Source organism: Phascolarctos cinereus, unplaced genomic scaffold (assembly GCF_003287225.1).
Source record: "Phascolarctos cinereus isolate Bilbo 61053 unplaced genomic scaffold, phaCin_HiC Scaffold_4;HRSCAF=312, whole genome shotgun sequence".
NCBI classification, from domain to species: domain Eukaryota; kingdom Metazoa; phylum Chordata; class Mammalia; order Diprotodontia; family Phascolarctidae; genus Phascolarctos; species Phascolarctos cinereus.
In genome coordinates, this window is record NW_027555847.1 from 698,837,447 (window position 1) to 698,851,043 (window position 13,597).

Consider the following 13,597-nt stretch of genomic DNA (forward strand, 5'->3'; position numbering starts at 1 on the left):
GTCTATGATTCCCCCCCTCCACACTATTAAGTTGGTATCTTTTCCTTTAGAGATTGATCCCTCTATGCCTTCAAATTGTTTTGCCTCCAATATAAAGTTCTCTGCCTATATCAGGGGTGGGGAACCTGCGGCCTCGAGGCCATCCATGGCTCTCTCTAAGTCCTCAAGTGCGGCCCTTTGATTGGATCCAAACAAATCCCCAGGATTTGTTTTGTGACATTTGGAGGTTCCCCACCTGTGGCCTATACTTGTTTTGGTCCAGAAGCTCTTCCCATCGGGGTTATTTGGTCAGTTAGTCAAGAGACATTTATTAATACCAACATGTGCCAGGCTCTAAGAGCTAAGGATACAAAAACAAAAATAACAAAGGCAGTCCCTGCTTACAATCTGAGGGAAGACAACACACAAAAGGAAACTTAGAAGTGTCTAGGTAGAAGGTTCCTAGCAATGGAGCATGAAGGAAAATGTTCAAAGAAGCCAAGAATCAGTAAAGCTGGTAGGAAATGGGGAAAAGTCCTGTGCTAAGGCTTTAAATAGAAGCTATGGAGCCCTTGGCCCTGCTCTCCAGTCAAAGGGTCCAATCAGATGCACAGGGCACTGGTGAGATGGGAGGACCAGGCAGATTCAGTCTTGCAGGATGAGATTTCCCAATGATGAGTTTCCTAGGGGAAGGAAGTCATGACCCATGACTGAGAAGGTCCAACTGTGGAAAGTACACACAGTTATTTTTGGCTTAGCAATATGGACAGATCTATTTTAATCTCTTTTTTGTCTTTCAGTTTGATTTTTAAATACTCTTGAGATAACCTTGCTTATATAGGTTTGATGCACCAAATTTTCTGCATACTCATTGCTAATCCTGTCATTAATGTATCCTGAGGCTGAGCCCGTTTGCATAAGACTCTCATTGATGGAGATTGATTACTAAATACTCTGAAGAGTATTGGTCATGTGAACTGAGTAGATTGAGGAATTGTGGGGTTAGGATGTTTGAGGGAGTATCAATGTGTATGTTGAAGTCCTCTGGTGTGAGGGTAGGAGGTGGGTAGGAGAGATAGATACATTATGAGTTAGTCACTGAACTCAGAGAAGGAAGGAAGGAGAATGGCCTGGGAGTCAATAGATAAAAACCACCAATATTTGGATTGAGTGATAAGAGTAGATAGTGTGAACCCCAAATGAGGAAAAGTTGCTTAATGAAGCTAGTAGGGTATGGAAGTGGCAATGGGGAGCAGTCAATCAATAAACATTATTAGGCACCTACTATGTGCTAGGCACTGTGCTTAATGATGTTCTCCTCTGGTTCTCCTCTTATCTGACTGACTGCTCCTTCTCAGTCTGCTCTTGAGGACCTTGGATGCCCTACACAGTTCCATCCAGGGCCTTCTTCTCTAATGTTTCGCTTGGTGATCTCATCAGCTCTCATGTTTTCACTTATCATTTCTATATGGATGGTTCTCAGATTTACTCAGGTCCTCTCTCCTGACCCTCAGTCTTGCATCTCAAACTGCCTATTGGATGTTTTGGCCTGAAGGGGGTGATAGCTTGGGAAAGAACTAAGGGGGCAAGAGATCAGAGGTCTTGGTGAGGATGAAAAACAGTTTGGTATTGCAAGGTAGGAGGAGAGATGGAATGACAACAGATTGTTATCAGGTAAGGGAATTTCAGAGTTCACGAACATGAAAATGGTCTGTTTGTGTGTGATAGCAAAATTAAGTGTTTGACCATCTCTGCGTGTAGCTGAGACGGGCTTGAGGAGGTCATGGGGAATGAGGAAGTTGGGGAAATGGGAGATTAGGATGTCTGAGGGAGTACATTGAAATCCCCTCGTATCATCTGCAAATGATTTTACATTTTAGAACAGACAGAACCAAGAATCATGTAGGCACCTCTAAAGGAATTTGGGAAGAGATTCCAGGTGTGGGGAACCTGCAGGCTCAAGGCCACACGTGGCCTTCTAGGTCTTCAAGTGTGGCCCTTTGACTGAATCCAAACTTTTTCCCCACTCCTGGATTAACCTATTGTATGAGAGAAATCTTGCCAGAGACAAGCCTTCAAAGCTTCCCTTTTCTTTACTGAATCAAATGTTCTGGATCATCAACAGAGTCTGAGCACACATGTTGAAATCCCCTTGTATGAGGGTGGGTGTTGGGGAGGAAAAAGGAGGCAGCCTAGGCATTGAACTCATTGAAGAAAGAAGGAGAGTGTCCTGTGGGTCTGCAGACAACAGCCACCAGAATTTTGATGGGGGAAGTAGATATAGATTGTTGTTTTTATTCTGTCATTTCAGTGGTGACCTCATTTAGGGTTTTCTTGGCAGAGATACTGGAATGGTTTGCCATTTCTTTCTCCAGCTCATTTTGCAGATGAGAAAACTAAGGCAAACAGGGTTAAGTGACTTGCCCAGGGTTACACAGCTAGTAAGTGTCTGAGGCCAGACTTGAACTCAGGAAGGTGAGTCTTCCTGACTATATTCAAAAGGCTATAAAAATGTACATACCCTTTGACCCAGCAAGAGCTCTTCTAGGGCTGTATCCCAAAGAGATCAAACAAATGGGAAAAGGACCCACATGGACAAAAATATACATAGCAGCTCTTTTTGTGGTGGCAAAGAATTGGAAATTGAGGGAACGCCCATCAATTGGGGAATGGCTGAACAAGTTGTGGTATATGAATGTAATGGAATACTATTGTGCTATAAGAAATGATGAGCAGGCAGACTTCAGAAAAAACTGGAAAGACTTGTATGGACTGATGCTGAGTAAAGTGAGCAGAACCAGGAGAACGTTGTACATGGTAACGGCCATGTTGTGTGATGACTGACTTTGATAGACTTAGCTCTTCTCAGCAATGCAAGGATCTAAGACATCTCCAAAAGTCTCATGATGGAAAATGCTATCTACATCCAGAGAAAGAACTATGGAGTTTGAATGCAGATCAAAGCATACTATTTGCTCTTTTTTTTCCCCTTCTGTTTTGTTTTGTTTCCTCTTTCTTGTGGTTCCTCTTATTGGTTCTAATTCTTTCTTACAACATGACTAACATGAAAATATGTTGAATAGGAATGTATACGTAGAACCTATATCAGATTGCACACCATTTTGGGGAGGGGGGGGGAAATTTAGAACTCAAAATCTTATGGAAGTGATTGTTTGAAAACAAAAAATAAATTCATTTAAAAAAAATGAATCTTTCTGATTCCAAGCCCAGTGTTCTATCAAATGTGCCACCTAGCTATCCAGATATGGATTGAGTGAACCTCAAAGGAGAAGGGTTTCCTGAATGATGGCAGTACCACTCAGAAGTGGCAATGGAGAACAGAGTCTTTCAACTCTCCCAGCTGCACCAGGGGGTCTGGGGAATGAGTGAAAGTGTAGCCAGGGCTAGAAAGAGTAGTTAGGGAAGCTGTGTCATCAGAAGGCAGCCAGGTCTCCACAAAGGGAGTAGGAAAGGAAGAAAGTGAGCATTTCAGAGAACGTGGGACATTGGGCGGGGGGCGGGGTTGAAGGGTGTGAGAATGAGAAAGGCGCCAGAGGAGGATGGAGAATATCTCCTGGGAGATCAGTGTCACTAGGATGAGGTGAGTATAATGAAGAGGGGTTATGATAATCATTGACAAATGAGAGCAGGTGGGTTATTAACATCACTAGGGATTCAGTCTCAGAGGGAAATTCTCTAGGCACAGGCAGCTACCCCCACAGAGGACTGCCTCTTACGCTGCTCAGGTCATGGGACCAGTGTGGGAAACTAATGGCATGATGTTTCCTATCCCTGTAGGTAAACCAGGCTAGGAATTAGAGGGAGCGGGAAGGAATGGAATCTCTCTGTCTTCTGCAGGCTGGAGGAAGGATTATTCTGACTCCCCTATATGGCCAAGGAGTTGGAGGATATGAGAGAAAGTATAGTACTGGAAAGTGTGTGGAGGGAAGCAATGGAAAGGAGCCAAATCGAACTGAATGACAGGGATGTAAGGAATGAGAAAGGAAGAGGTTTAAGATCAATCAATCCATAAACATTTTTTTTCATAAACATTTGTTACTAAGTGCCAGGCATTGTGCCAAGTGCTGAGGATACAGAAAGAGGCAAAAGGCAGCCCCTGCCCTCAAGGAGCTCACAATCTAAGTGGGGAGGCAACATGCAAACATATTTACAAAGCAAGCTAAATATAAGGATAAATAGGAAATAATTAACAGAGAGAAGGCACTACAATTAAGATGAAAGAGAGTTTGTTATTTATGGAGCCGGATTCCAATGTCCCATTCCAGATCTGCCTACCCCTTCCATTCTGCCCTTTCAAATGGGACTTTGGGAAGTTAAGGATGAGGTGGATAGGAGTATTGGAGTTGGGGAGAGGACAAAGACTTTGCCCATCAGCAGCCAGGGGTTCAGATCCACTGGACTGGAGTGAATATAAGGGGCAGGAGCATGCTAACCTTCTAGTCTGTCAGTCAATATGCTCCTATTTTAACCAAATAATTGTTACCGTTTTCACAAAATATTTGCATTTTAATACAAGTTTAACACTTGCATTTCAACTTAGTACAGTACTTGACACATAGTAAATTTTTGGAAACTTGTCTAACCAGACCCCAATGGCTTTGCATCAGTTCATACAAGTCTTCTCATATTTCTCTGAAACCATCTGCTCCAGCATTTCCAACAGCACAACAGTATTCCATCACCTTCATATACCATAACTTTTTTTTTAATCTATTCCCCAACTGATGAGTACCACCTTATCTTCCAGTACTTTACCACCATGAAAAGAGTTGCTATAAATATTTTTATACATATGGATCTTTTTTCTTTCTTTGATCTCTTTGGAATATAGACCAAATAGAATCAAATAAAATACTTAGGACAGTGCCTGGCACATAGTAAGTGCTTAATAAATGTTTATTTCCTTCCTCCCTAGGGACATCACTGGGTTAAAAGGTATTCACAGTTTCATAGCCCTTTGGTCCAAATTAATTTCCAGGTCCTGGATAAGTTCATAGCTCTACCAACAGTACATTAGTGTACCAATTTTCCCTCTATCTCTTTTTTAGTTATGAACTCTTCACTTTTCTATAGAGTTGATAGTTATTTTCTTCCATGCTCACCTCGTTTGTTTATGGTGTCAACCTTTGTCTCTAAGTCATGTGCCCATTTGGAGCTTGTCTTGGTATACAGTATGGCATGCTGGTCTATACCTACTTTCTGTCAGACCACTTTCCAGTTTTCCTAACAGCTTTTTTTTTTTCTTGAGTGGTGAATTCTCACCCCAGTGGTTGGGATCTTTGGGTTTATCAAACACTAGGCTACTATGCTTCTTTGTTTCTGTATATTATACCTAATCTTTTTGACTAATCAACCTTTCTATTTCTTTGCCAGTACAAAATTGTTTTGATGATTCCAGCTTTGTAGTATACTTTGAGATTTGACACTGTTGGACCCACTTCCTTCCCACTTTTTTAATGAACTTCCTTGATATTCTTGGTCTTTTGTTCCTCCAGAAGAATTTTGTTATTATTTTTCCTAGTTCTATAAAGTAATTCTTTGATAGTTTGCTTGGTATGCCACTGAATAGGAAAATTATTTTAGGTAGTATTGTAATTTTTATTATGTTGGCTTGCTTACCTATGAGTAATTAGTATTTCTCCAATTTATTTAGAAGTCTTCATTTGTATAAAGAATGTTCTATAATTGCACTTATATAGTTCCAGTGTGTTTTGGTTTTTTTTTCTGCTTAAGCAATTGGGGTTGTGACTTGCCCAGGGTCACACAGCTAGTAAGTGTCAAGTGTCTAAGGTCAGATCTGAACTCAGGTCCTCCTGGCTCCAAGGCCAGAGCTCTATCCATTACATCACCTAACTGCCCCAGTTCCTGTGTGCATTTTGGCAGGTATTGTCCAAGTATTTTTATTGTCTGTAGTCATATTAAATTAATTTCTCCTTCTATTTCTTTCTGTTGGGTTTTATTGATAATATACAGAAATGCTGGCTCAGATTCTTAAAATCTAGCCATAGCTCAGATTCTTATAATCTAGCCAATAGCTCAGTAATGCTTAGATTCCTTAAGAGTCTGCCCAGTATGAAGGATGTTCTAATAAACCTTGTCTTTGGCTGAAAGAAGGCTGGGGTCAAATTCATTTGAGCAGGACCCGCATGTTGTGATTTGGGGTCCCAGCACCACTAAGCCTCTAACCCCCAACATTTTGGTGGCCCGCATAGGGAAACTGCCCAACCCCAAGTTCTTCTCCAGCCAAGACTGGAAAGTATGAGCCTCTTCCCCTTCTTTCTTGCCCTGTAATTGGGGTTGCTCTCCAAGCACCTAGGAAGGTTTGAAGGTGATTTTGGGGGCAGACAATTATGAGGCTGTCTTGCACTCAGCCCAACACTCTCGTGCTCTCAATCCACTGGCTTGGTTTGAGGCCATGGACCTGAGTATACCTTCTGCAGCATAGAGGACAAGGATGGATGCCCTATCAGGAAGCGTGTGCCCAATTCTGTCAATTCTCTCAGCAGTAGGGAATTGGGAAAATTGCAGGTGCTTTTTGGTTCCCTGAGACTTACTTACTCCCTTCCCTCTGCACCTCTGAATCCTCCTTCATGGAGCTTAAAGGGAAAAGTTAGAACAGCTAAAAACATCTTAGCAGATTCTGGAGGTTTTGTTATTCATCATTAAGGAATTTTGAAATACCTCCTTACAACCCTGGTCAATCCCTTCTCCCACTCCCTTCCCTTGAGCCAAGAGGGTATCTGTTAATCCTTCTCATAGGAGAAGAGAGTTTCACACCACCACCCCCTCCCCCACCTCTGAATTCTCTTTCTACAGCATGGGTCCCCCTAGCAATGGCCTTGGGCCCTGGGGCAACCTTTGCTTAGAAGTATCACCCAGGTTCAGCATATCCTGCTGAAGGTAAAGAAGCTAAGCCTCCAAACTTGGGTAAACGTGAACTTGGGTAAGCACACTCTTTTAAAGTTGTAGTTTTAACTGTTAATGATGAGATGTTGATTCTCTGTGTAATTTGGAAATGCATTTAACAAAACCGAAGTTACCTGATTGGCAATGGGTTTGTTTCAAGTTTCAAATTGGTGAACTCTTTGTATCAGTTATGTCAAGCAACTTTTCATATTAGGTTACCGCTAAAATAATTTGGCAATTGTTGGTTATTGTTTTAATGTGTAAACTTGCCAAAAAGCTTGTTTGAGTTATGTAGGGCTTGCTGAGAATTTGCAAGTATATAGAAATAATCTGAGATGAAAATCCTGGAAAAGTTTTTCCCAAGTTGTGATTAGTGAAACTTGCTGTTTGAAGTAAAAGCTCATAGGATTTTATTTTAGTTGTCTGAGGGATCATAATCCATCAATAGTCAACAATCCACCATATGAGAGAAATGCCACAAGCTACTCAGAGAATGTGATACTGGTGGGAAGTCAGCATCAGGAAAAGCTAATAGGACAATTTTAGCCTCAGTCTAAGATGGGATCTTCCTGGCTCAGCTTCCTCATTACATTCCTTTGAAAAGGAATGTTACCTACCTGACTATTCCCGAGTCTGGCTATGAGGTGGATTTGATGCTGCATAGTTGGAAAACTGAATTATCTGAATCCAAACAGAGCTAAGGATGTTTTATCCTGTCATATCTGTACCCTGCAGTCTTTTCTGTCAGATTTGTGTCTTCCAGACTACAGCCTATACAGCAGGTACCAGCCAATGTCCCCCCATTGTTCCCTAGAAGCCTGTGCTTGGTTTCAGTCAATCTCCTCTTTGGGACCCCCTAGAGGCAGGGACAACTCTATGCCCCTTGCCAACAGGAAGTAGTTTTAGAAGCTAAGACCTTTGCCCCTTACTCCAAAAGAATTTGGGTCCCATTTGTTTGAGGGGGGAATGATGAGGATGGGATCTGGACCCCAAAAAGGAAAACTCTGGGCTTTTCCACATGGCCAAATCTCTGGCATTCACCTAAGGGTATAATCCTATCAACTGGCCTCCAGATGCATCCAGATGTCCCCCCCCCCACCCTTAATCCTATCTAGACTCCATTCTCCCTTGGCCATGTGGTCCAGGTCTCTGGCATTCTGTTCACCTCAGCTTACTGGCCATTCCTATCCAGATCCTCCTTAGACCCCTCTCCCAGTCACCCCAAACTACTTGGCCACTCCTAGATCCTTTCCACAGTCTTTCTGTATACCAGGTCCATCTTGTCTCTATTAAGGTGCTCAGGTTCTTAAAACCTAGCCATTGCTCTGATTTTTACAATCTAGCCAATAGCTCACAGGTGCTCAGATCCCTTAAGAGTCTGACTAATATGGCAGATCTTTAATAAACTTTGTCTCTGGCTGAAAAAAAAATGCTGGTGATTTGTGTGGGTTTATTTTACATCCTGCAACTTTGCTAAAGTTGTTAATTGCTTCAGTTAGCTTTTTGTTGCCTCTCTAGGGTTCTCTAAACAAACTACCATATTATTCATAAAAAGTGATCAGTTTATTTCCTCTTTGCCTATGCTTTATCCTCTCAATTTCTTTTTCTTGTCTTATTTCTATGGCTAGTATTTCTAGCTCAATATCAAATAGTAATGGTGATAATGGACATCCTTGCTTTACTACTGATTTCATTGGAAAAATCTCTATTTTATTCCCATTGCAGATAATGCTGGCTCTTGGTTTTAGATAGGTGCCACTTATTATATTAAGGCATCCCATTTATTCCTACACTTTACAGTATTTTTAATCAGACTGGGTATCACGTCTTATAAAAAAACTTCTGCATCAATTGATATATATAATCATGATTTTTGCTGTTTTTGTTATTAATATGGTTGGTTATGTTTACAATTTTCTTAATATTGATCCACCACTGCATTCTTGCCATAAATCCAGCCTGGTCATGGTATATAATTTTTGTGATATATTGCTATAGTCTCCTTGCTAATATTTATTTTATTTAGCTAATTGTTAATGGGACCCTCACAGACTAGGATTTGTGAGCTATAATGTCAGGAGACCAAACATACAATATTATACCTAAAACCCAGGATAAGTAACTGCTTACGGACACTCCATGCTTACTTACTTGCTCCCCAATCACAATGTTCCATCTCTTTCACCTTTAAATGGACCTGAAATGCCTCCTTTCACCTTTAAATGGACCTGAAATGCCTCCTCACCCTCTGTTTATTGGAATTTCCATCTTCCTTCAAAGCACAGGTTAGGTAGCCCTTCCTACTTGAGGCCTTTCCTGACCCCTCCAGTTACTAGTATCCTCCTCCAAAGCCCCACTGCTGTGTGAGCTCTTGAAAGACAAGGACTGATGTAACATTTTGTCCCCAGCATCTAGTTGGGACTTCTAGTGTCCTGAAAACAGCAGTCACTTAATAAATGCTTTTTGAATTAGAGAATCTACCATTTTCCATATGTATGTGAAAACAAAGGAAGAACTCTTAAAAAGGTAAGATGTGTTCTGTGATGATTTATAAATGTTCCTAAGTCTTTTCTGTGTGTGATTGTTTTATCCCCTGAACTAGATTACTACGTCTATAATTATAGATGAGTTTTTGTCTGCAGCTAGGTGTTGCACTGGATAAGATGCTGGACCTGAAATCAAGGAAGATCTGAGTTCAAATCTAGCCTTAGACACTTACTAGCTGTGTGACCCTGGACAAGTCACTTAACCTCTGTCTGCCTCAGTTTCCTTGCCTGTAAAATGAGGGTAGTAATAGCACTTGCCTCATAGGATTTTCTATGAGGATACAATGAGATAATATTTATTAAGTGTTTTACAAATCTTAAAGTGCTGTACTATTATTATTGTTATTAATCTCACCACTTCATTCTGGGCTCTATACTCATAGCCTCTCAGTCCTGGCTGAGGAGTCAAAACCTACCTTTCTTCTACATCTAATTTTCAGTTCTTGCTTACAAAGTCAAACCCATGACCCAATCCGTGCCAGTTCCAGGGACTTTTCCACCATTTTCTTCTAAATATTTACTGCTTACCATTGAAATCTCATGGGAATACCCCTGCAGAACAAGGCAGGGATGAGGAACATGCTGGCATTTTTATGGTTAAGGGAAAGGAAAGGGTGTGTTGTTGATCTAACCCCAAACAATCCAGATCTTGACCAGCAAGATCAGAGAGCTAAAGCTGAATTCCTTTCATTTCCCACTTTGCAACTGAAGCCAGAAAAGGGAAATTATTTACCCTGGATTGGAACCCCCGTTCTCTGACTCAGAACTCAGTGCTTTTCCTCTCTACACCAGCTTCTTCAAGATTTATTACTCAAACTTTGATCCCAGTTCCTCCTGCCTGTCCATCATTCAATAAACACTTATTTTCAATTAATTGGTTTATTTTTACAAGTATTTATCTTTAATGGATTAATTTTATAAGCACTTATTTTTTTAATTAATTTTTAAAAACCTTTCAACTCTCTCCCTCCCACTTCTCCATCAACTGAAATAAAAAAAGGAAAAAGAAAGAAAGAAAAAGAAAAACCTCATATCAAATATCTATAATCCAGCGGAATAAATTCCTACATTGGCCATGCCCCAAAATGCATCTTCAATCCATCTCTGGTAGGAAGTGGGTAACGTTCTTTTTACTTCAGTCTTCCGGATTCATGTCAACAAACATTTATTATGCAGCTGCTGTATACCAGATCTTATGTTAAGCAATGGGGAAAGGAATAAGCATTTATATCACTCCTACTGTGTACCAAGTACTTTTTACAAGTATTATCTCATTCTCTTTTGATCCTCACAACAAACTCTAGGAGGCTGGTGCTATTATTATCCCCATTTTACGACTGAGGAGACTGAGATAGATAGGGGCTAAGTGACTTGTCCAGGGTCCCACAGGTAGTAAGTGCCTGAGGCTGGATTTGAACTCAGGTCTTCCTGACTCCAGACCCAGTGCTCTATTTGCTGTGCCCCCTATTGGCCATACCTACAGCAACCATGCCTGCTCTGAATCTTTTATCCCTGGCCACCAGTCACCCCCAATTCTCCCTACCTACCTTGCACCTTACTGCCTCAGAAATGATGTGGAGCTGGCACAGGTTGACCTTCCCAGAATGCTTTGCCTCAGGCTTTGAGTTGAGATCTCAAGGCACGTGTAATGAACATCATTACAGCATCGCTTCTCTGCCACTAGTTAGACTCAGCATGTAAAGCAGGATAAGGAGATGGGGAGTGGCCTGGGATTTCGCTGGTTTAGGAACTTTCTCCACCACTGCAGCCTGATACCATCGTTGTGTCTTCTAGTCTTAAGGATGCTGGATCACTGAAAAGTCCAGTGACTTGCCCAGGGTCACTAGGCCAGGATGAGTCAGTGGTGGGACTTGAACCCAGGTCTTGTTGGTTTCAGCTCCATACACATTATGCAACACTGCCTTTCTAACTTTGCAAAATAAGTTGTAAAAATGAGCTAGCCCTTCCTTCTATTTTGCGTATATTTATGTACATTTATATTGTCTTCACTGTTAGAGTGTAACCTCTTTTGAGGATAAGAACTGGTTGTCTTTTTTTTTTTTTTGCAGCCTGGTGCTTAATAAATCCTTGTTAAATGAATGAATTTGTGCCCTCCTAGTAGAGAATGTAAGTTCCTTCCCATATATATGAAAAAAATATTTATAGCAGCTCTTTTAGTGGTGGCAAAGACTTGGAACCTGAGGTGATGCCCATCAATTGGGCAATGGCTTAACAAGTTGTGGTCTATGATTGGGATGGAATACTGTCGTACTGTAAGAAATGATGAAGGGGAGAATTTCAGAGAAATTTGGGAAGACTTACATGAACTGCTGCAAAGTGAAGTGAGCAGAACCAGAAGACCACTGTACACAGTAACAGTGATATTGTAACAACGATCAATTGTGGAAGACTTAGCTACTCTAATCAATACAATGATCTAAGACAATTCCAAAGAACCTATGAGAAAAATCCACTATCCAGTTCCAGGGAGAGAACCAGTGGACTCTGAGTGCAGATTGAAGCATGTTTTCCCCTTTATTTTTTCTTACTTTTTTGGAGGGGGAAGATGGGGTGGAAACATAGCTATTATGGAAATATATTTTGCGTGATTTCATATGTATAATGAGTCTTGTATTTCTAGCCTTCTCAATGGATGGGAGAGGGGTGGAGGGAGAGACTTTGGAACTCAAAATAAAAATAATCATAAAGAGTGTGAGCTCCCTGAGGACAGGATCTGTTTCACATTTGCCTCTTGTTGATTAATTGATTAATAGATTGATTTAGGTGAATTGAAATAGAAGACCAAATGTGTTTTATTCTGCACCCACTACTAAATTTGGTAAAGGGCATGAGCAGATGGCCTGACTCCCTCTCTTCCCAGACGCCTTCATTACTGGGATGGCTGAGCCCAGATCATATTGACAGAATGTCAAGAAGGGTTGAAGGGGTCTTACTTGAGTCTGGTCCCTCAGGGGCATCGATTCCTTAGGGTAGCAATGATCTGAAACTGCTTCTTGCAAAGTTACCACTGATTTCTTCATGGCCACGCCCAATGACTTTTTCTTAGTCTTCTTGACCGCTCTACAGCCTTTGACATGGCTGTTCACTTCTTCTCCTAGACACTCTTTCCTCCCTGTGTTTTCATGATGCTGTCCTTCTTGCTTTCTACCTTCTGTGTTTTATTAGTCTTTCTCAGTCTCCCTTTCAGGATCATCACCCATGGCCCACCCCTGTCTGTGGGGATCACCCCAGGTCCTATTCTCAGTCCTCTTCAGCTAGGTGGCCGAATTGATAGAATGCTGGGCCTGGAGTCAGGAAGACCCAAGTTCAAATCTAGTCTCAGACATTTACTAGCTGGGCAAATCATATAACCCATTTGCCTCAGTTTCTTCAACTGTAAAATGGGGATGATAATAATAACATTTATTTCCCATGGTAGGTTCAAATGAGATTATACGTATATAAAGTTCTTAGCACAGTACCGGGCACATAGTAGGTGCTTAATAAATGCTTGTTCCTTCTCCCACTCCCTCCTTTATTCATATATTTATCCTCCCCCACACCTCTATGTAAGTTCCTTGAGGTGAGAGGCTGATTTTGTCTTTGCATGCTCAGTATTATGGCTGGCATGTGGTGAGTGCTTAAGTAAATGATTGTTGAGTGAGTAAGTGAATGAATGAATGAACGAATGAATGAAGTCTCCCATACAACTTCAGGAACTCCGGCTGTCACAAAGAAGTACTGTCTTCTGCCGAATAGTCAGGCTTATTGACTCACGCAGATCTGTTTGGTCACAAGAGGGTGGTTGGCATACATTTTCCCAATGTTCTTCACCTTCCTCCTCAACTCAATACATCCCTATCCTCTGAAATGAAATGTCACCTTTAAGCATATTTCTTTGGAGACTAGAACGAGAGAGAGAGGCAGGGAACTTGGCTCTGACCTGATTTGGAAGGAGAAATGAATCCACACATCCAAGGAGCATCCTCGTCTGGAAAGGCAAATGGCAGCTCAGCTACGTGCCTAGCATTGGTGCATGGCTGAATCAACTGGTACCTGCAAAGGAAGGAGATGCTCCAGGGTCAGCGAGCCAGAGGAATACACAGAAATATGCAGGGAGACATAAAGTAATGCTTAGCAGAGAC